This window comes from Bidens hawaiensis, unplaced genomic scaffold (assembly GCF_021521415.1).
Source record: "Bidens hawaiensis isolate Kalapana, Puna unplaced genomic scaffold, B.hawaiensis_p1.1 tig00001576_1, whole genome shotgun sequence".
NCBI classification, from domain to species: Eukaryota; Viridiplantae; Streptophyta; class Magnoliopsida; order Asterales; family Asteraceae; genus Bidens; species Bidens hawaiensis.
The window spans coordinates 1,186,924-1,209,474 of NW_027491089.1; the positions used below are offsets into that span (position 1 = coordinate 1,186,924).

Here is a 22,551-nt window from a genome sequence, read left to right on the forward strand (position 1 = left end):
GTATCACCATGCGTGATAATGCTCCAACCAAATATCGTAAATATAATAATTGTGAAAATGAATAGTTGGCGTGTCCATGGCGTCCCATGGATTTTTCACCCGACTAGACATTTTAAAAAAAATAATAAAACACAATAAATGGTGTAACCGTTTAGCCGGTTACATTAAACGTTTAAAGTGTCGGGTGCATGACAATTCCCACAATGGCGGGGGGAATCTTGTCACACTCCCTAGTTCTAAGCGAAAAAGAGCAAATACAAAGCTAGGAAATTCTCAATAAAATTTACGACAATAAAAGATAATTTAATAAAATTAAATAGAAATATTTTGAGGTTTAGGCATAGCCTCAGAGTTATAAAAATATTTTGAGAATGAGACGTAGTCTCGGAGTCATAAATATTTTGAAAATGAAGCATAGCTTCAGAGTTGTGTGTGTGTGCGCGACAATAAAATAAACAATTAGCTAAGCAGTTAATAAGTATTTAATCTAACAAGTAATTATGTAAGTTTTAAACAATCAAATAGAACACATCAGGTAAACATATAAGCACATTTGGGGTTCCTAAGCATGTTACTAAGGCACCACTAACGACCTATCTTAAACCTCCGGCTCTGATACCAATTTGTCACACCCCAACCTACAGCGGAAATTTCGGGGCATAACTGATTGCTCACAGCTTTTCAAAGGTTACTGTCATGAAATATTGGAAATTTCAATATCTATTAAATTTATTTAAATAAAACAATTACAGTTAAGTACACAAAGTATAAAACAATTACAACAACGATCAATTAAATTTGTATCCTAAAAGGTATGCCTACGTGATCTTCATCTTGCTAAACAACCAAGCTGATAACCTGCAAATGCGTATAAAATATATTTTTTGTCAACAACACATGTTGAGTGAGTAAAACACCAGTTTAAGAAACCACATAAATAATGTATAATAAATAAAGAAAGATGGAAACTGTTCTTGTGAGATAAGCACTTAAGCCATAGCACATACACAAACAATCAACCATAAAGAAAGGGCTAAACCGTTGCCATGCGAATGGGCATTGGTTACCATAAATGAGGTGTCGGTGAAACCATTGTCAATGCGTCGGACGTCGGCCACTACGACGGTCGTATGATCATACTAGACTGTCAATATGTTGGACCTCTCCGAATGCGGTTCAAATAAAGCAAGTAAGCAAATAGCAAGTTAGGCATAAACTGATATACACACAAGGATTAAACAATTGCGGTTTTGAATACTAGATAATACGTAAATATGATATGATACGCATATGTCCCCAAAAGATTTAAAATAAGTAAAAAGGGGGAGTGATTACTCACCTTGATCGGATGAACGAAATAAGGAATGATGAGAAAAGTAAACCGTCAAGGATTCCTAGTTAAATAATATCAATATTATGAATTAATTAATAATGAGATAACACGTATAGTGAATTTAGGATTTTGATGCGACTTGAGTTATGTTTGTGATTTAGTACGCTATTGATTGAACGATTGATCTTTGGGGATTACTTGTTATTATGAAAACAATATTATTAGTCATATTTGAATTAAAAGAATTATTTGCTTACCATATAATCTAAGTTATGAATATTTAATTTAAATAAATAAGAGTTACGACATAATATAATAATAAACGTTTAAATATTTAATTATAATGAGATCTATATTTTAAAATCTTTAACGAAACCCAATTGTAAAAATATAGTTAATTCGAGTAACACATTTAATGCGTTTTATTATATTTTCGCTTAAAACAATATTACATATAGTATGTGTGTGTGTATAAGAAGTTTGTAAAAGAACGATAAATGACGAGAAAAATCAATAATGATGTTCGGATTTAATAAAGTAAATTTTGTTTTATTATAAATATATAAATATAATACATGCATACATAAATATATATATATATATGAAAGCTTGAAATGAGAGTAATTTACAAGAATCGTAAACTCGAAGACGACGGTTTAATAAAATAATATTTATTTAATGACCAATATTAGCTTATCAATTACTTAGAATTAATTATTATAATAATAATAAAAAACAAAAACATAAAGTTAAAATACCGGGTGGTGGGGTTCGAAACCGTGACCACCGGGTCTTTACACCGTCACAAAGCCATCTGAACCAAGTCATCAATTGATTAAAGAATGAAATCTAAATATTATAAATAGAAGCCGACTAAAACCCTTAAACCAAGAAGAACCCTAGATCTGCAATCGAAGAATCTGATCGATGATTGTTGATTTAAGGTTAGGGCTTTTCATTACTGATTAAAAACGATCACAACACATAGTTATTACCTCAAAAGAAGGTTAATTGATGGATAACAAGGACGAGGAAGAGCCGCACAGAACATGAACTCCTTATGATAGTAGCAGCATGTTAAACTTCAATTAATTCATGGGTTATGTTCGCGAGACTGGTAGGAAGGAATCCACCAGTTTAATTTGATTATTTTGGTGTATTGATAATACGTATCAATTATGATCGAGTTTTCCTAATAAAAGATGTCGGCATGGTCGTTTTGGCAAGTAGAAACAAACACACAAATTAATTCCAAATTTACTAAACTTATTGCCTAAGAATTGGACTCGGGTTTGATAATTTAAAAGGGATTCGGGTTTGGTAACCGGGTTATTGATTTGGGAGATAGGATAGAATATAATTTTTTTTTTTTGCTATTTTTTCCATGATTTATCAAGATGAAATCACAAATGAGTAAAAGTATTGTTGGGGTTAAAATTGTCATAAAGTGAAAGTTGTAAATTTGTTTTAAATAAATAATTAAAACTAATATTATAACAATTAACTTAACTTGATAATTGGGGTATTTTATTTGATTAAATAACCCGAGTATAAAAGCGGGTCGGGTAGCATAACTTGGTAAACCCGAGTTGTTACAGATAGTGTTGGTGTGTTTTTTTGAGGGTGTAGGCTATGGTGTAGAGATGGACAAAAATGGAAAGATTAGGGTTTAAGGGGTATTTATACTACCTTAAGCCCATGGACCTAAAGCTCATTCCATCTCTTATTCCATCTTTTACAGTCCAGTCCCACCTTCTATTAGTTTATTTATTTAAACTAGTAAACGACACACTATAAAATAAACGAAATTTATTTTATTAAATCTTAACGAAAACAGGTTGTTACATTAAATCTAATAAAACACGCTACACAATAAAAACACAGCAGCTTAAATAAAACACATTGCACAATAAACACACTTTCCATATCCACCGTCAGATCAACATATCTAACGCACCAGATTACTTTTTACACTTCTTAGACACAGTTCACTTCATATATATATATATATATGTATGTATATATATATATTGTAAGGCCCCGTTCCCGGTAGCCCTACTTTAGCGTCGGATTTACTCATAAACATAGTTCTACACATCAGAGTTTATTAAAACTTTCGCGGAAACGTTAACTTAGAGCATTCGTTACAAAACATTAAATCTTTTCTTTGATACCAACACAAAACATTATATTTAAAACATTTTTACTTCTATCTTCAGATGCCAGCCGTTCAATCCATGCCATGTGTCATCCTCATGCCATCTCGATAAACATATTCACCTGCGTGCATACTAAAAGTCAGCTACGATGAGTGAGTTCTAGTTAATCAAGCAACTTATCATACAACCACTACATGCATTATCTACGTATCCGAAGGCACGTAGCCTACTATCTGACCTACTCACCTTACCACTTAACCTCTTATTTACCCCTACCACTTAGCCACTTTAATAAGGAATGACGTTATGCCACTTTGCCACTTTAATAACGTATAACGTTATGCCACTTTGCCACTTTAATAATGAAGTCACGTATAGGCTTACCCTACCACGTACTATTGTCATACCACTAACACTATTACTAGACTCTTGCCACTTCTAACACTCTCTACCTCTACTTGTCTACAACACACTTCATATCATCACATCATTTACATAATAACCAAGTTACATCATAGCACTCAGACACACTAATAACCACTTAACAATCACTATCCTTGACGATGCGTGAAATATCCGAAGATCGTTCACGCACCGACAAGCATTATATAATAGCTACCTCGTATAACATCTATAGCATAAACTTACCACTTAAGGTAAGTGTATTCACACTTCACATCGAGTATGCACAAAGCCCCGAAAACATAACAAGGAAAATGGGGCTAGAAACTCACCTGAACTCGGTTACTTCTTCTATTACTGGTTACTCCTATCTTTGGTTGTGCACAGCTAACTGCATAATATTTACATGTATCAATTAACTATTTCTATCCACATCGTATTTTCTAGTTCAACTACAACCCACAATGAACGGGGATCCGGGGGCAGCGCCCCTGGCAGTGGGGTCTAGGGGCGGCAGCCCCTAGCAGGGTTCAAGCGGCAGCCCCTAAAAATTTTATTTCTATTAATTGTCTTATCACATTTTCCACTACGATTTTAAATTATTAATTAATTCACCCACTTGATTGCTATAACGAATTAAGCCTAATTCGTTATCACAACACTGTTTAATTCGTTATCAAAATACTGCCTAGTACGTAATCTTGACTTAGCGAACTGAGTGAGCTAATTCGTTATCTTGCCATGACGAATGGGAGAGTAACGAATCAATTAACATGGTCTGATTCGTTATCCTCATTTGTCATTTCTCCTTAACGAATCACTTAGCGAGCTGCTTCTAGTTCGTCCCCCCCCCCACCATAACGAATTGCCACAACGAACTGGCCACCCTTCTGTTAACGAATTACCGCTTATTCGTTAGAATTCCGTAACGAATTATGGTTATGGTTTCGTCAGACGTCACATCTGATGTGACACAACCTCCGGCGCCGCCGTTGCCGGAAAAACGTGAATCTCGCCGGAAAAGCGAGATCTCACTCGTTTGGCCACCGTTTTCACCGTTTTCGTCCCGTTCGATCCAAATCTGAGCTAGGGTGATCCCTAAGCTCATCTTAGGTTCGGTTTATACCCGATTCTACCCGGATCTCGTGACTTCAATGGTTTAACGGTGTCGGCTCGTCGTTTCGTGACTAAATCTAACGGGTTTGTATCTCTACAATGTTATACTATCATTACCTCGGATCGGAAATCAATTCTTCTTCTTCTTCTTCTTGGTTTCGGCTTAGAGAGAGAGAGAGAGAGTAGGATGAGAGAGCTAAGTGTGTGTTTTGGGTGGCGTATGGAGTATGAGAAATGAATGATAATTGGGTGATTAAGGATTTTATAATTATGGATCATGGGCTTAAGCCCATGGTCTCATCCTTCTTTCATTCATGACCCAAGTCCATAACCCATATACATTAACCAAAACTAGCCCGACCCACACTAACTCCTACTCTGTTTATTTATTTCTCCGCTTACCCGAGTAAACTTCCCCTCTACTATTAAGTAATATAATTAACATTATCTTAGAAATTTCGGGATGTTACATATATATATATATATATATATATAATAGACGGGTGCCCGCGCGATGCAGCGGGAGTTTGAACCTGTTAATCACGTAACAAATATAAGTGTTTATGGTTCGGTTAAATCCTTGAAATTGTTGAAACCGGTCATTGGTTTGACTTCTTTTTTCGTTTTCTTTTTTTTTACTTTCCATTTGTCGGTCGGTTTCAAAATTTTCAACACGTAGTGAACGATTGGTTCGTGGTTTATATGGCAACCGACCATATGAAAGCAGACCTGACTGTAAATATTGAATGCATTTTAATGTTTTTTATTATTAATTGTTAGATATGCTTTGTAATATATATTAGATATAGTTAAAATTTAATTGAACATAATCTTTTTATTACAAATAACTTGGATATACAACTTCAAATTAACCTAATTGCAGTATGATTCATTTTGTGATCTTTGTTGTTATTATTTCACGTCCTAGATCTTCCATTAATATTTACCATTTATGTGGCTAAAATTATCATTTTTTTTATTTATGATCCTCTCAAGTATCATATTATGTTGGTGATTAGTTAAAATTGATGGTACATTTAAATTAATAATTATTTTAAACTAAATTTTGTTATTAAAGTTTAAACTGTGAAACCAAACTAAAACCATGCCGTTAGTAATGATTCGGTTTTAACTTTCAATGGTTGAGATTGGTTTTAGACGACAAAATAATCAGTATTAACGGTTGGACTCACAAGTTTAACTTAAAAACCATCAAAACCGACACTGAACACCCCTACGTAACATATTAATTTATTTAAAATCAAAAAAATTATAACAATATTATATCCAAATAAAGAGAATAAAATGCTCGTTTTTATGGTGTAATTATATCACATGCGGTACGCAAGCTGGTCCCGCAGGAAATACCTCCCTATGGTTTCCAAGTACCCGCCTGTTCCCGCAGGTGCGGAGACCCGCCATTAGGGACTGGCCACCCGCGCAGCATGGCTACACGCATAAGGCTTAACACTCATAATAATTCAGTAGTCACCTGAAGAAGGAATGAGCAAGTCGGGAACATTCCCGCATAAAGGCGGGAGGGGGAAAACTCCCGCCTAAATGAGCCAGTCCGTATAATAATGGAGGATCTTTTGTGTGATACCTGACGAGGTATGGACAAAAGATCTGACCAAGGATACGACAGCTCACTGACAGCATCATGGCAGACAGCACGCCACAGCACTGTGACCAATAGCCGCCGCCTGCTCACCAACTCCTGCCATACCACGTGCCTAGCCTGTAGTTGGTGGAAAAGGAAAAGTAAACAGCACGCCTGGTCACTATCAGCCGCTGCCTACCCACCAATTACCAGCAGAGCACGCGTGTAGGCCACAGTTGGCAGAGTAGTAGGCCGGCTAAACCTCCTTGGAAACCCACCTTCGGCTATAAAAGACATCAAATGGTATTATCATTTCATCATCTAATATCTGGTATAATTTACCTGATAACTGCTCTAGTATTCTTAATATACTTTTATATTCAAAGAGCAATATAGACTGATTCTCACGCCGGAGGGTGGTCACAAGGAGGAACCCCCCCCCTTTCTTAGTGACGAGCTCACGGTGTCTGTTTTGCAGGTTATTGGAAGAACCATCTTGCCGGAATTACCCCTCGTGGGAAACGTCTATCTAACCCTCAGGTTACTCGTAATCTTCATTGTGTTCTAGTTCTTCAATCTCGAATAAGTGTGTTTAAGTTCTGCAACCTTGTCCTTATTGTGTTGCATTTCAGTACCAAAACATGTACCCTGAATCAGACCCGAAAACAAGAACTGGTTTTATACCCGGTAGAGGGTTTTTCGAATACCCGAAACAAGGTTTTTCAAATACCCGATCTATACTCGAAATTACCTGAAAAATACCCCAAAAAAGTACAGCCCTTAAAAAACTCTATGTTTACCCGAAAATACTCGGAAAAACCCCGAATATACAGTTTTTTCAATATACAGAAATTGGGTATTCAAATACCTGATTTTAAAATATTCGGTTCTATACTTGAGCCAAACCCGGTGCATATGGTATGGTTTATAAAGACAATACCCAGGCTCGAGCCTTACTCTGGTATTATTAATATCTGATTTTCCAATACCCGGTCATACTCGAACCCGGTTCCATACCCGAAATCAGGTATTAGAAAAACCTGATTTGTGCACCTCTATATATAAATTTGTACCCAAAAAAATTTGTACCCGAAATAATTTCTGATGATCATTGGTCTCACCAAATCCGGACAGCTCTTAAATCAGTTATAACATCTCATTTTCAAACTCTATTTTAATTTCTCTCATCTACGTATTCTTCGTCGCCGGTCTATCCTCTGCATCATCAATTAACTTCGATTACCACCCACATCGTCAATCTCTCATCTCATGCATCAACCACCATCGTCACCTACATCAACCACCCCTTTTCATAACACAAAAATTTGTGTTCATGTTTGTTCATTTTAAAAATCAGCATATTTCGTATTCGTTTTTGTTCGTTTGCTGAAAATCTAAAAACCTACATATCTCAACTAAAAGAGTCTGGAAGCTAAACAATTATAATGAACATAACAACAAATATGTACATATTAGATCAAAACAAAACTACGTTAAAAAATAAAACAAATCATTACAAAATATAAAATAACAAAACAATTAAAAATAAAAACCTAAATAAACCTCAATATCATGGGGGACTCATACTAGTTTATTTATAACTATTTATCAACGTATTTTTTTAACGGGCAACAAAAGATTTTATTAATTAAAACAATGTAACGCTAGTAAACTTGGAGTCATCGTGCTGTGATTTTTTAAGTTATCAACTTTTCGGGTTGTAATATATAATAATCGTATTTTTTCCAGCTAATGCCATTAGCTGGAAAAAATACGATTATTATATATTACAACCCGAAAAGTTGATAACTTAAAAAATCACAGCACGATGACTCCAAGTTTACTAGTGTTACTTTGTTTTAATCCAAAGATATATGTAGGGGTGCAAACGATTCGAGCCGAGCCTGAGCTCGCTAGGCTCGAGCTCGGCTCGTTTAACTTACACAGAGCTCGAGCGCGGCTTGTTTCGAGCTCTATTTTCAAAGCTCGAGCTCAGCTCATGAGTGGATTTTGAAGCTCGAGCTCGGTTCGTTTACTATTTATCAATTATTTTTTATATAATTATAATTATTTTTAGCTATTTTTTTCTATTATAGTTTTATGTATAAAATAATATATATTATTTAGTTATTTTTATTTATTTTTTCATAACATTATACATATTAATTAATAATTATTAAATTTATATTATGAAAAAATTATATAAATCACAGGCTCGTTTAGGCTCGCGAGCCGGCTCGAGCTCGATAAGTGAAGCTCGGGCTCGTTTATTAAACGAGCTTATTTTTAGGCTCGAGCTCGATTAAGCTCGGCTCGATCGAGCTTTTTAACAAGCCGATCTCAAGTAGCTCGCAAGTAGCTCGTCTCATTTGACCCCTAGATATATGTTAACCATGATCTCATGATTCACAACCGTTTCAATCGGATCACAGTTGTTACTGAACATTTTGTTGTTTCTAAGGATGAAAATTGGTCAGATTTTGGGTCACGATTAAACAAATACATATTCATGCAAATATAATACCAGTCAACTTATAATCAAATGACAATGGCTTATTTACAAATTACAACAAATAGTTTACAACCCCAATAAGTTTGATTTAAAAAATTCAACAGAGAAACAATTCATTATTATTTGTAAGATACTTAAAATAAATTGAAAACAAAACTAAAAGATTTCAAACAATAAAATTAAAAAAAATTAGGTAAGATTCTATTTTCTTTTATCCAACCACTAAAAATATTTGATTAAAATTTTATGCTATTATCTTGTTGATATGAAAGACTTTGGAATCAAATAGAGAAAAAGGATGGTCTTTATTTTGCATTATCTGAAATATTCTTGTTCAAAACTTTTTTAAAGATAAATTAGGGTATATTTAATGTATGTCGGGTCTATTTGAGATTAGAATCAAATTAAGTGGTATAGAATCACGGCTGAGATGACACAATCCGGTTTTGTAGTATTATATTCGGTAATTCATTTGATAATCCTATACATATTCTTAATCCTAGGGACCATGTCGAATTAATCAAGTCATTCATGATAGGAATTTTGACGAGACAATTTTCAGACTATTTAATGATCGATTATTCTAAAAAGGATAATGATCATGTTGATGCTTGTACCTTTTTGAACACTTATATCGGTTCGTATTTTCGAATTTGTTGGACTTTAACTTTGATTTTATGAACGGTTAATTCTTCATAGAGTTAATCGACCAAACAATATAATTTTAAGATATAATCAGTTTAAACCAAATATTATAAGGGCAATTATGCTTATACCAAAATTTTTATTATTTATGTGCATTGACGTGTCTTTACTTGTTATTGTTTTGATTTTCTTTCTTATTAACTGTTAATTATATATATAATGTTTTATAATAAGTACCAATGTGACATTCCGATGATTTTGTTTTTATTTATATTCTAATATAAGTTTTTGTTAAAAAATAATGGAGCCTTGTTGAATATATATCGTTAATTTGTCAGTCTTACTTGCTGTAGTGTATATAAAAAGAATGATAATTGTACTATTGGCTTAATTTTATAAAACGACTATTAAACAACTACACACATATAGGCAAAGTGCGTCTATCTTCCATGTAATATAGTCATGGTAAGAAGCAGATGTCGATTCATGGACACGATACTCTTGCTCCTATTAATACTATACTTTTATCGAGACATAATCAAGCTTAACTAGATAAGACTATATTAACTGTAAATTGCATATGAGAATGGGATCCCCAAGGTTTTGAATCCTTCTGACTATTTTTACAATCTTGATTAATTATCTTTATGACAAGTAATACCTAAAAGGGTCTAGTTCTGATTAGAACACGTAGATGAGCTAACACCCAGAACTCCAGGGTTTGATTTCTGACTTCTTTAGGATTCACTCTAATGAAGTGCCAGTATCCACTTGTTCAGATTACTAAGAACGGACTTGATCCAGTTCAGCCTTATATGACTATGATAATAGATGGTTAGACACTACATACACGCTCTAACTTATCTCATCCCACATATAGAGTTTTCATTACTAATAAGACATAGAACTACTCAAACTATACAAAACTACCGCACTTTGTGTTAACAAGCACACTAATAGCTATATTAAATGAGAAAGATCCTAACTAAGTTCTAGACTCTTTTATTCAAACCTACCTCTAAGGCATCTTATATGATTTACACAATTGATTATCTTTTCATCATTAGTCTCCAGCTCTAGATAACATACCGAAGCCTATAACCTAAACTTAATATCCATTATTATTAACTCCAAAAGGCCTATACTTAGAACCGACACAACCACACAAATAGTGAAATAGATAAATAAAACAACAAAGTCAAACAATCATACGCCATAAACGCTAATTACACTACTAGAAAATGTACCTTTAATGGCACGCGAAAAATTACACACAGTCATTTTATGACAAGTAAAAGATGCTTGTCATGAAACTCTGTCATCTTTTGTAAAAATTGAAAAGGGGATGACACCAATTTATGTGTCATCATTTTAGTTTCATGAAACTTAAAAAAAAACACGCGCTACCCTTTTTACTAGGCCGGGTCATGTTTAAACGTCACTTTATAATTTCTAGGGTTTTTACCCTTCATCAACATCTCATACATACGCTCTGCAAAAGAATTTGACACACCATTCGTCTGATTGCTCTGCATCGTTGTCAATTCACGATTTGCATTTGCATCGTTGATTGCTGATCTGCTGCATTGCGATTACGGATCTGGATTCATAATTACGTCACTGTATCTGTTGATTAGGAGTGTTTTGTGGCTCTGGATCTTCTGATTACTCACTATTACTCGGCCTGAATACTCAACGGAAATAATAACATCATCTTCGTAGGTATAGTACTAATTTCAGTCTTAAATTATACTTAAACTGAACGTCGTCTGCATATGTCAATTTGATATATGGAGAAGCTTGATTGTTGATTGTTAGATGCAAGGAATTGACCCATTCTAGGGTTTCAGCATAAATTGGTGCATCTCTTACTTGTTGTGTTAGTTCACGTCTGTTAATTGTAACCTAACATCTGTGTTTATTTGATAAAAGTACTGATTATCGTTTAATATTTACCTTTAATTTGTGTTTACTCGAATATTGCTATTGATTAACTTTTGGTTTTAGTTTTTATCTAGTAAGAATTTTGACTGTTAGATTTAATATGTTGACATGATTGTTAGGTTTAATCTGTTTGTCATTTTGATATACGGAGAAGCTTGATTGTTATTGATATTGTTTCGCCTTTTCAGGTTGTAGTTTCCTTCATGGTTCCTTTTAATCGTGTGTGATATTTTGTGATTATAACAACTTTTGATCATCATTGGTGACTTGATGATGTTTGCTATTGGTTCTGCTACATGGTGCTTGGCAGCCGAGTAGTCTAAGGCTTGTCTTTTGATACACTTCCTTTTTTATTACAGAGACTCTCATATGTCATAATTTCTCAGTAGGTAATAAGATATTTCCAGTTCTTAATTCTATTTTATCTTTACTAATTGGGGGAAACTGCAGTTTCATTAATGCGTAATCAATTCCATGTTACTATCGCTAATCTTGATTATTCACGTCGCATAGTTAAATACGAACTCGTATAAGCAATCACCAATATTTGGTTTTCAAAACTTAAAATGTAGTTATTGGAGTTGATTAAATGGATATATAACTGAATTTAGAGAACCGTTTAGATCTCACAAAAGCAAGAGAGAGAGAGAGAGATCACTAGCGTAACTAAAAAGAGAAGAAAAAGGCGGCGAACGGCATTGTGTTGCTGCTTTTTTGGGTGACGAAAGGTGGGATCTGTAGTGTTGGTTCGCGGTGGCAGTACCGTGGAGCAAATAAGGCAGTGCGCAACGGGTTCAATTCGAGCATAAAGTTATTGACAACGGCTGTACTCAATGGCAAGGCAGTGGTGATAAGGGATCCGAGGACTGAAACAGCGAAGGATTAAAAGCGATCAGTCAGGGATTAAGATGCCTGCATCTGTTACGGTTCGCGACAATAGTGGTCGTTTAGACTTAAAACGAACTCGGACAAGCGTGTGGAAAGTTAGCGAAATGTGTAAGCACGTAAGGTGAGTTCATTAGCCCTCTTTTAATATTTCTTTTTGTTTAGTTCTCATTGTTAAGATTTTGACTAAGTTGTTTTTATTAATGGTTTTTCTGAGTTATTGAGTTCATATAGATGCTTCAGAAGGCAAGAATCATTAATCATACACTCTAATGAGGTCAATTGAGCCATTGAATGTTTTTTAACAACTGATAATAATACTTGATCAATACATTTTATCTTATGCATGTTTATTAATTATTATTAGGTTGATCTTTACTTTGGATGGGTAGATGCTATTCATCCTGTTGGATTTTGCGGTCAAAGAAATGAAATAAAATCTCTTTATTCAGTATTAATTCTTAACTTATGAACCATTAGTGTGGCAAGGCATCAAACATCTCTTAAATGTCAATGGTAAGCTTACATTCAAATTCTAAAATTGATGAAATATGTCTCCATTTTTATTAGTTCGTTAACCATGTTAAGTAGTTCATGTGAATTTAATAAACATATTTTTTTGTTATGTTTTAATTTTTATTATGGAAGGACACTTTAAGAGAGTCACAAGTATTATATGGAGTGAAACACCATCATTAACTTATATATGTAATTATCTTTTTTTGAAAGATAACTTATTTGTTTTAATGATAATGAGCAATTATGTAACTGAACTTGAAATCTTTCTTCAAAATGGAATCGTTGCATTTTTCAAAATGGCAAATTTCAAACAATCAGGGCTAGAACTGAGATTTTTCAAAATATGAACATACCAAGGGGTCTTCTGATGTAGGAATGCATTATTAACTTCAATAATATTATGTTTAATTTATTTTCAGATTTCACTAAATAGTCACATGAGGCAGGTTACAATCATTCATGACTAGCAATTTCAATCCTTCCATTGCCAATATTTACGGTATGCTTTATTCACTATTACAGTTAATTATTCTACGATGATTAGAGGCTGTCTGTTGAGTATTTTTGTAATTAGTAGATAACTAAATTAGAATCATGATTGTTTGTTTTAAGAGGCGTGTTATTTTAAGGAAAATAAGTGTAATTTGACTATAATGAATGATAAACTTATTGTAGCTTTGCTATGGTATTTGTTTTGTGGTTCAGAATTAGGCTATGACTTTATCAGTATTAGCATTTAACTGTTTAGCGCAAAAAAATTTGCTTTCAGTTATTAGCATGTAGTGCCTTGAAGCATATTGAAAAAGATTTAGATATTGTAAGACAGTTTATTAATGATTGGAAACATTATGATCATGAAGAAATGTACATTATGTAAAGGAATCATATAACCGAATAGCACGAGTTAGGATGGAAGATACTAATGTATGTTTTTTTATATTTTGCTAATTATTTTGTTTCTGCAACACAAAGGCAATTAACAAGGGTATTGGGGTGGATAATATGCATTACATTATTATGGTCCTTGGAAGGTAATATTTGTATTGTTTTTATATATTTGAACATTAACACTTTTAGGAAACTATGAATTTAAACTTCTGTCTTGCTTTAAGAGTTTAAAGGTTTTTTTTTTCGGTTTTGGACATAGATAAGGAATTGGGCAGATTGAGGGTACAATGACAACAAAATGTACCAAAGTTATTGTTGCATCCTACACAACCATGTTGATAATTTTCTTACAAAAATCAAATTACCAAGTGATGTCCCCCCTTCCATAGATGCATTAATGGGTCAGGTAAAAGTTTTCAACCTAATTAGCTTACAACCAGTGCAAACAGACAAATTTACCCATATACCCTGGTGTGAACCAGTTAGTTATTCAGAATGAAATTGTTTGACTTCAAATTTTTTTTGTGGATTTGACTGGAAATTTTGACTAACGGGTCAAAACTGTAGTTTAATGGTCAAAAAAGAAGCTTTGACTGTTAAAAGTTAAACGGATCTGATAAATAAATCTTCAAATCATTTGAACTTTAGGTTTAAGTAATCTAAATTTTTTCTCAGGTTGGAGGGGGGAATAATGAATACACGGATGCTGATATTTTGATGGAATTCGTGAAGAATGGTCGACTTTTGTGGCATCCTTTATTTACCAGTGAATGTTCGTATCGATGTTAATTAAATGTTAAACTTTGAAATATTGTGAAGAATGGTCGACTTTTGAATGTTTGTTAGTATGTTGAAATATTATATAAAATGGATTATTTTGCTATATATGAATTTTAGTTTTATTATGAGACGCTAATTGCCATTATTTAATGTTGAAATTATAAATCTGTCAAAAACATTCTATTTTATAATACTTGAAACCATGACACGCAAACGCGTGTCGAAAAAAAGATGTCAATAATGTTTGTCATAAATGAATGTCATAAAAAGATGACACACAAATTTGCGTCATTGTTTCTTTATGACATGGCCTTCCTTGACACGAGATATTGTGTCATCTACCCCTTTATTGACGCGCATAAGGACTATTTTCTAGTAGTGTAATAACATAAATTTACTAAAACTATACAAGTTTCATATATAATCAACCAAAATGTCATCAAAACATATCAAAATTCATGTACACACAGCTATTGACGTACAATTTTAGCCTAAACTGATTTTAGAAATGAAAATAAAGATATAACAAGACGTAGGGGCGTTCATGGTCCAGTTTTTATCACTTTTAGTTCAAACCGTAAGCCAAACCGTTACTAATGGTTTTTTATCATAAAAAGCTAAAATCGAACCATTGAAAATTAAAATCAAACCAAATCGTTACTAGCAGTATGATAAACCATGAAAAAAATTTCTAAAACAACAAGCTACATATAGCCAAATACGTCAAAATACAGGTACACATACAAAATAAATAAATAAATAAATATTGGCGTGCTCTCCAGATAAATCTTGTTCAAGCTTTTCGTTTTTGTGTATTGACTATTGACCTTCCAATTGGTTTCAAAGTACCCACTTCACTACGAAATACCTAACCATAGTTGTATATGATCTAGTGTCCATCAAATACATAATTCTTCCCACAACACTTGATATGTATCTTCGTTTAGAAGATAATCGTTCTTTGACAACCTAAAATGTTGATCTAACGTCGTAATTAATCACTAACCAATCATTATTCATATTTTATGTAGTTTTTCTTTCTTCGTGTTTGATCTTTTTGCTTGTACATTATTTATTATAACCAGGACTTAGGACCCATGCTTCGCAACGGGACCGCTAAATCGAACAAAAAAACATAACTAAAAACGTTAAACCATAAACTCGTGCAAGTCGACGCAATGTCAGTATGTATCAAGTTACGACGTTGAAACTAAACAAAATAAATAAACCGATCAATGTCAAAATACAACAAATTAACTTGTAGAACCAAAAAAACCGGCACATTACAACTGTGAACCCTATAAATTCGGTTGGTATCAGCAGCGCCAACACAAATTCGTAAACATATATTAGTGCGCCAATAAAAAAATTAAAGGGTAGGTATTAAACATTGAAACATGGATATAAAACCGTGCAACGATTAGATATTTTAAATCGCAAAAAAACTTCGGTCATTGTAAAGACGAACTATATAAAATATCAAAGCAAAGTTTAAGAAAATCGTTTAACCGACAAATAAATCATGTAAAGCCCACACTTGTCCAAGTTTTGTGTTTAAAAATATAGTTTGTTAAATATTTTAGTTAGTTGAAAAAAAAAGTTAAAATAAAGAAAGTAAAAACCATTTTTTTTATTTATGAAATCATGGTTAATGATTTAGTAGTTATAATATTTAATAAAACATTAAAATATTGAATAGTAAAATTGTAGATACGTGAGAGGAAGAGAATTTTTCTGTTTAATATATATAATTAGTTTTGCAATATTTATAATTAGTTTTATTTATTCTTTGTGATAAATTTATATATACCGATAATTATTAAACAAACATATAACTAAATGAATCAAATAGAAACTATACAAATAGCTGGTCTGTTTAGGCTTGCGAGCTGGCTTGAGCTCAATATGTGAAACTCGGATTTGGGTTAGTTTACTAAATAAACTTATTTTTAGGCTTGAGATCGTTTAAACTCAACTTGAATTAAGCCTTTTGTGAGCCAATCTTAATTAAGGAGCTCGTTAGCGGCCTGACTTGCTTACACCCCTAAACTTAACCATAATGGATCGATAATTAGTCTCTAATTAACTGAAGTTTGGTTGTGGTTATAGTTATGGTTTTGACCAAAACCAACCTATACACACCCTTAGCCCAACCCTTGAATTACAACTTAATAAATGATACTAACAAACTAATAGTCCTTGGTTCAAAAAAGGGTACTTGCAAAATTCTTCGTAAAGAAGTGTTGACTAACTGATAAATGAAATCGGGAAGTGGAGAATGAAATTGAAATTCTCTTGCTTGGCCTTTTGCTAAAAACATATATAACAATTGTTTTAATTAGTTAAAAAGGATAACCAATATATATATATATATGAGATGGTTTAAAAGAGAAGTCATTTTAGTGTGAGAAGTAAATTTTGGCCTTTAATTATGTTTAATTAATGGTCACTAATTAAAATGACAAATATATAAATTTTAGATCTTTATATTAGTTAACTTTAACATAAAAGGGTATTTATGTATTTTGTTGTGTAGGGTATTTTTAGAAAACATTGTATTATAAATAGTTTTCATATTTTATGCTTAACATTCATTCAATTAATGCATCATAGATATATTTTATTGACTTTAATTTAAATATATCCTAGTTTTAGGATAATCTTTTTTTTTCCAATCTCATAGCTCATCTATAATATATATAAACGGAGATATAAAATCCTACGTGTCGTGATGTGGTCGTTCTCTCTTTTTCTGAAGTCGTCAGATTTGCTTGATTTTTAAATTGAGGCTTCTCATGCATTTGACCCTAATTCATGGGTATGAGTCTTATCAAACCCATATATTCCTTAAATGAGTTATAACATCTCATTAAATTAAAAATTATTCTCACCAAATTATTGATGTAAAAATCCTATAAACTAGGATATAATAAAAATTAATATCTTATTTATTTTAAAAAAGATATATATATTATTTAAATTAAAAAACCAATTTGATAGTAAAAAAATAAACTAGTTTTGGGTCTCATCAAACCATAAGTATGTTATTAACTTTCATAAATATTATTTATAATTAAAAAAACAATTTTACAGTAAAAAAATAAACGGGTCTTGGGTCTCATCAAAACCATATAGCTTTTAAACGGGGTTATAACATCTCATTTATTTGTGAAACAATTTATCATCAAACCATAAGTATATTATTAACTTTCACAAAATAAAAAAATATAAATTCAAAAAATAAATAAATAATAGAACAAACAATATAAAACAACCCCCGTAATACGGGGGATAAAAACTAGTTTAATATATTTGGAATTCTGTAACGGAGTTCAGTTTTTTTATTTCAGATCGATCAATTAATGTAGTTAAATGTAAGAATAATTTTGTTATTGTGTTACATAAAATAGGTTAAGTTGTGGTGGAGCAACGTAAAGCAAAAAACCATAATTTTGTTTTGTATTAAATATTGTTTTGGTTTGTGTTAATATATATTTATATATGATTATTTGAGAGAAAGTGTATTTGGAAAGATAAATAAATTATGTGTAGAGTATGTAGCATAATTTTGTTCACTATGAAGTGCGTGTAGGATATTGTTGTTAAGGATTCAATGTATATTGTGCAGGGTATGCAAGATAAATATGTTTATTTAATACGGTCCGTATATGTCGATTGGTGTGTAGGATAATTGGATAAATAGTTATTGTGTAGGTTTTGTTGAATAAATATGTTTACCTTTTGGATAAATTATTGTTCTACTTGTGTTGAGTGTGTAGGATAGATAAATTTATTTTGTGTAGGATATTGTTGTTAAGGATTCAATGTATATTGTGTAGGGTATGTAAGATAAATACGTTTATATAATACGGTCCGTATATGTCAATTGGTGTGTAGGATAATTAGATAAATGCGTTTATTTTGTAGGCTTAGTTGAATAAACATGTTTACTCTTTGGATAAATTATTGTACTACTTGTGTTGAGTGTGTAGGATAAATAAATATATATGTTTATGTTGAATGTGTAGGATAAATAAGTTTATATGTTTAAAGTGTGTAGGATAAGTGTATTATAATATGAAGATGTTATAATAATCTTTAACTATAAATAAAATAAATTAGAAAAAAATGTAAACGTGATATGGGCAATAGAATAATAACCAGATTCATCTAAAACAATGTTATTGTTTTTAAATTTAAAAATAATAAAGAAGTAAATTAATATTTTTTTTATTTCGAGTTTTGCAACTTTTATATTTCATAGAAACATCCAAACGATTTACAATGAAGTGCAGGTAAGCGGACAACAAACTGCGCCGCAACCCCCTTTTGGATAGCAAACCCAATCCGACTAAAAACAAAGTTTTGATTCTTATGGGCTGATACGTTACTATACACAACTTTCTGAACCCTATTCAAAAGGTCCACGACATCCGGAGCTAAGAAACCAAAAGTGTCAAAGGTGAAGGGGATAAACATGTGTTGATTCTCCAAACAAGCTCTCTTGTTTTAATAATTAAGTAAAACTAAAACTTCTAAAAAACATTAATAGTTTCCAAAATAAAAAATTTCAACAGTTACTAATACACCCTTCTATTTAGTTAAATAAGAAAAAGAAAATAAAAAAATTAATTGGTTGGATTGACTTTACACTTCTCGCACTAAGTTGACTTTTCTCCCGAACTTAATATTATTTATATATATATATGTATATATATAGGAAAATTAGTTTTTATTGGTCCCAACTATCGTCTTTTGGTCACTGCCGGTCCCAACTAACGAATTGGCTGCTGACGGTTCTAACTTTTAACGTAATTGTTCCTAACGGTCCGTGACTAACAAAATTCTAACGTCGTTAGTTTCAGGTCGCTGGAAAAACATTTTTGGCCGGAAAATACACATTTTTCCCCGAAACTCAACAGTTTTGTCCAAAACATCATGGTAACTTTGTATCGTACCTTTAGGAACCTTTTTTCTAATAAAAGCCCCAGTTATTGAGGTCGCAGGAACCCTAGAACCATCGTCAGAATCAGTTGATGGTGCTTAAGTGATAGTGGTTGGTTGGCGGTGAGTCAATTGGTGGTGGCGGTGTTCACGTGGTGTTTTACGGCAAAAAAGTTGATTTTCCCCGCCAAAAACGTTTTTCCGGTGATCTGAAGCTTACGGCGTTAGGATTTTGTTAGCCGCGAACCGTTATGAACAAATACATTAAAAGTTGGAACCATCAGTGACCAATTCGTTAGTTGGGACCGGCAATAACCAAAAGACAATAATTAAGACCAATAAAAACTAATTTTCTAATAATATATATATATATATATATATATATATATATTTGTTAAATAGTTTCATCTTTATGTGTGTCAAATGAAAGTGAGGAATCCAATTATGAGTCACTTTACAACCCTAAAAAGTGCATTAGTAGATGTGGTTTCACCCTTTTTACACACTTGTTCCCATCTTCCACTTCAAGAAACTTGTTCTTAGAATATAGAACAATTTTTATAAACCAATGATTATTTTATTACTAAGTATGTTTCCTTCCATCATCATATATAATTAAAATATATTTAAACCATTCTCAGAATCATTATTTAATTTTTCTCTTAATATCTACTCTTATTAACGTAATGTTTTAATCCTTTCATATTTTTTAGAGTTTGATTCTATTCTTTTTACTTGCAACCGGTATAACCGGATATGTTAATCCCTTTTAACCTTTTAGTGATTTAATGTGTTTTAGGGTAAAGTTAAAATACATATAAAGACAAAATTGAAAAATGTGAGAATGATTTGTGATCATACAAAAAACTCTTAAAAATAAATCCAAAAAAAATCATAACTCAAAATATAAATAAAAAACGAAAAATTTTAAAAACTAAAATGTTTCCGCAATCATTCTCGTTCAAAATTTTTTTAAAAAAAATCAAAACACAATGCCGAGATCAAATACACGGTAACGAAAATGAACAAAAGACACAATTATAAATAAAAAAGACAATAAATAGCAAAATATAACACAATGACAAACAAAATATAGTACAACGTTAAGTAATATAACACAATATAAAGAAAAAACACGATGTTAAGAAAAAAGACACAATCAATGACGAAAATAAACACACACAATGATAAATAAAAAGACACAATTATCTTTTTCACTCATCATTGTGTGTTTCTTTATAACGAAAAAGACAGTGTAAACATTTTTGTGTTTTTAACTTTTTGTTTTTTATTAAATTTTGAGTTATGATTTTTTTATTAATTTTTAGATTTTTTTTAAGAGTTTTTCTGTGTGGCTACAAATCTTTCTCGTCATTCTCATTTTTGTTCTCATTTGTAAAATAATTTGACCCTCTCTTTTAACTTTTGTTGTTATGGTGGCTTATTATTTTAAAATATTAACATTGCTATTTGATAATATTAATACTGTTGGAAAAATTACTGAAAAATGAGTTTGATGGTCGGGTAAAAGTCGTGTATATTATTATATTATTTGTTTACTTTTAGCTTAAATATTATTTGAACTTTGGTACTTCAAGCGTGTTTATGTATTTCAAGATACTTGACGTTAAGGACACTTATCGAGATGAATTACGGGCTTGGAACGAAGATGTAGAAGACTCATATGATTGGCACGCTTTCCTATGCAAAATAAAAGAAGAAAATAAAGAAAATTGTGTCAGAAACCCTTAGCGCGGCGCTAAGGGTGTTGAGGGTGATGTTAGAGATAATCTAAGATCATCAGACAAATAAGTCTTTAGCGCGGCGCTAAAGGTTCACCCCTGGATTTTAGCAACGCGCTAACATCTTTTTCTGACGGGAAAATTAACCAAACTTTGATATAATCAGTTTTAAGCCCCTGTTTTGACCTATCCTTCATTCCGGCAAATGTCTTTAATCTTGTTTTACATTAGAATTGATTGTTTAAACAGTTTATGATTTTGATTATCAAATTTTGCAATATATTTTCTCGTTGTGTTCATCATATGTAGGGTTTGCACTTATGTCATTGAACCAATAATCGTTAGTCATTGCTTATAACTGATTTTCATATTTTAAACTGGTAATTGGGTAAAGCGGAGCTCAGTTGAGTCAACAATTTGGTTAGGGTATTGTTTGTCCTCACAACCCAACTGTTAGGTTTAGTAATTACTGCGCAATTAAACTTTAAGAGTCTGTGATTAGTCAGTTATCACTTTACCTGAACCTGAAGTGAATCATTCACTCATAATTGTTTACATTCTACTTAAAGTAATCGTGTTTTACTAAATCATCTTTTATAAACCGCTTGACATTGTTTGTTTGCTTAATATAATAATTAATAATCATGAACTTTACTTTCACTTTCCACTGATTCCCTGTGGAGACGAATATACTTACCCATACTAGTTATGGTTATTTAAGTCTTATAAATACTTGTTTTTATTAGAGCAGGACATCTACATCAAAATAGCGGGGAATCAACGCACAAAGTGCTAGTTTTTGTTTTTATTCTTTTTTGCTTTAGTTAAGTTTTTTTTTGTTTTTATTTTTTTTGTTTGATTTTACGCAGGTTATAATTGTGTTTCATGTGTGTAGGTAACTCACAATGACAGGGAGTTTGGTCTATGACCTAGATACATGATATGCGTTCGTGGAAGATGTTGATATGTACCGCCATTTCCATATCATGAACCGCCTTCATACAACACCCAAATTTATTACGAGCCAGATAATTATAATCAAAGGAACATCAACCAACATGGCCGTAATAGACAATACCATA

The 22,551-nt window shown here is 32.1% G+C and overlaps 1 long non-coding RNA gene across 1 annotated transcript; it reads left to right on the forward strand.

The window, feature by feature from the left end:
* Nucleotides 1-12,108: 12,108 nt before the first annotated feature.
* On the forward strand, nucleotides 12,109-14,474 carry LOC143588549 (uncharacterized). Its single transcript, XR_013145124.1, has 5 exons — nucleotides 12,109-12,873; nucleotides 12,964-13,112; nucleotides 13,535-13,614; nucleotides 14,088-14,146; nucleotides 14,263-14,474. It is a non-coding gene; the product is annotated as an uncharacterized LOC143588549 (long non-coding RNA).
* The last annotated feature ends 8,077 nt before the right edge of the window (nucleotides 14,475-22,551 follow it).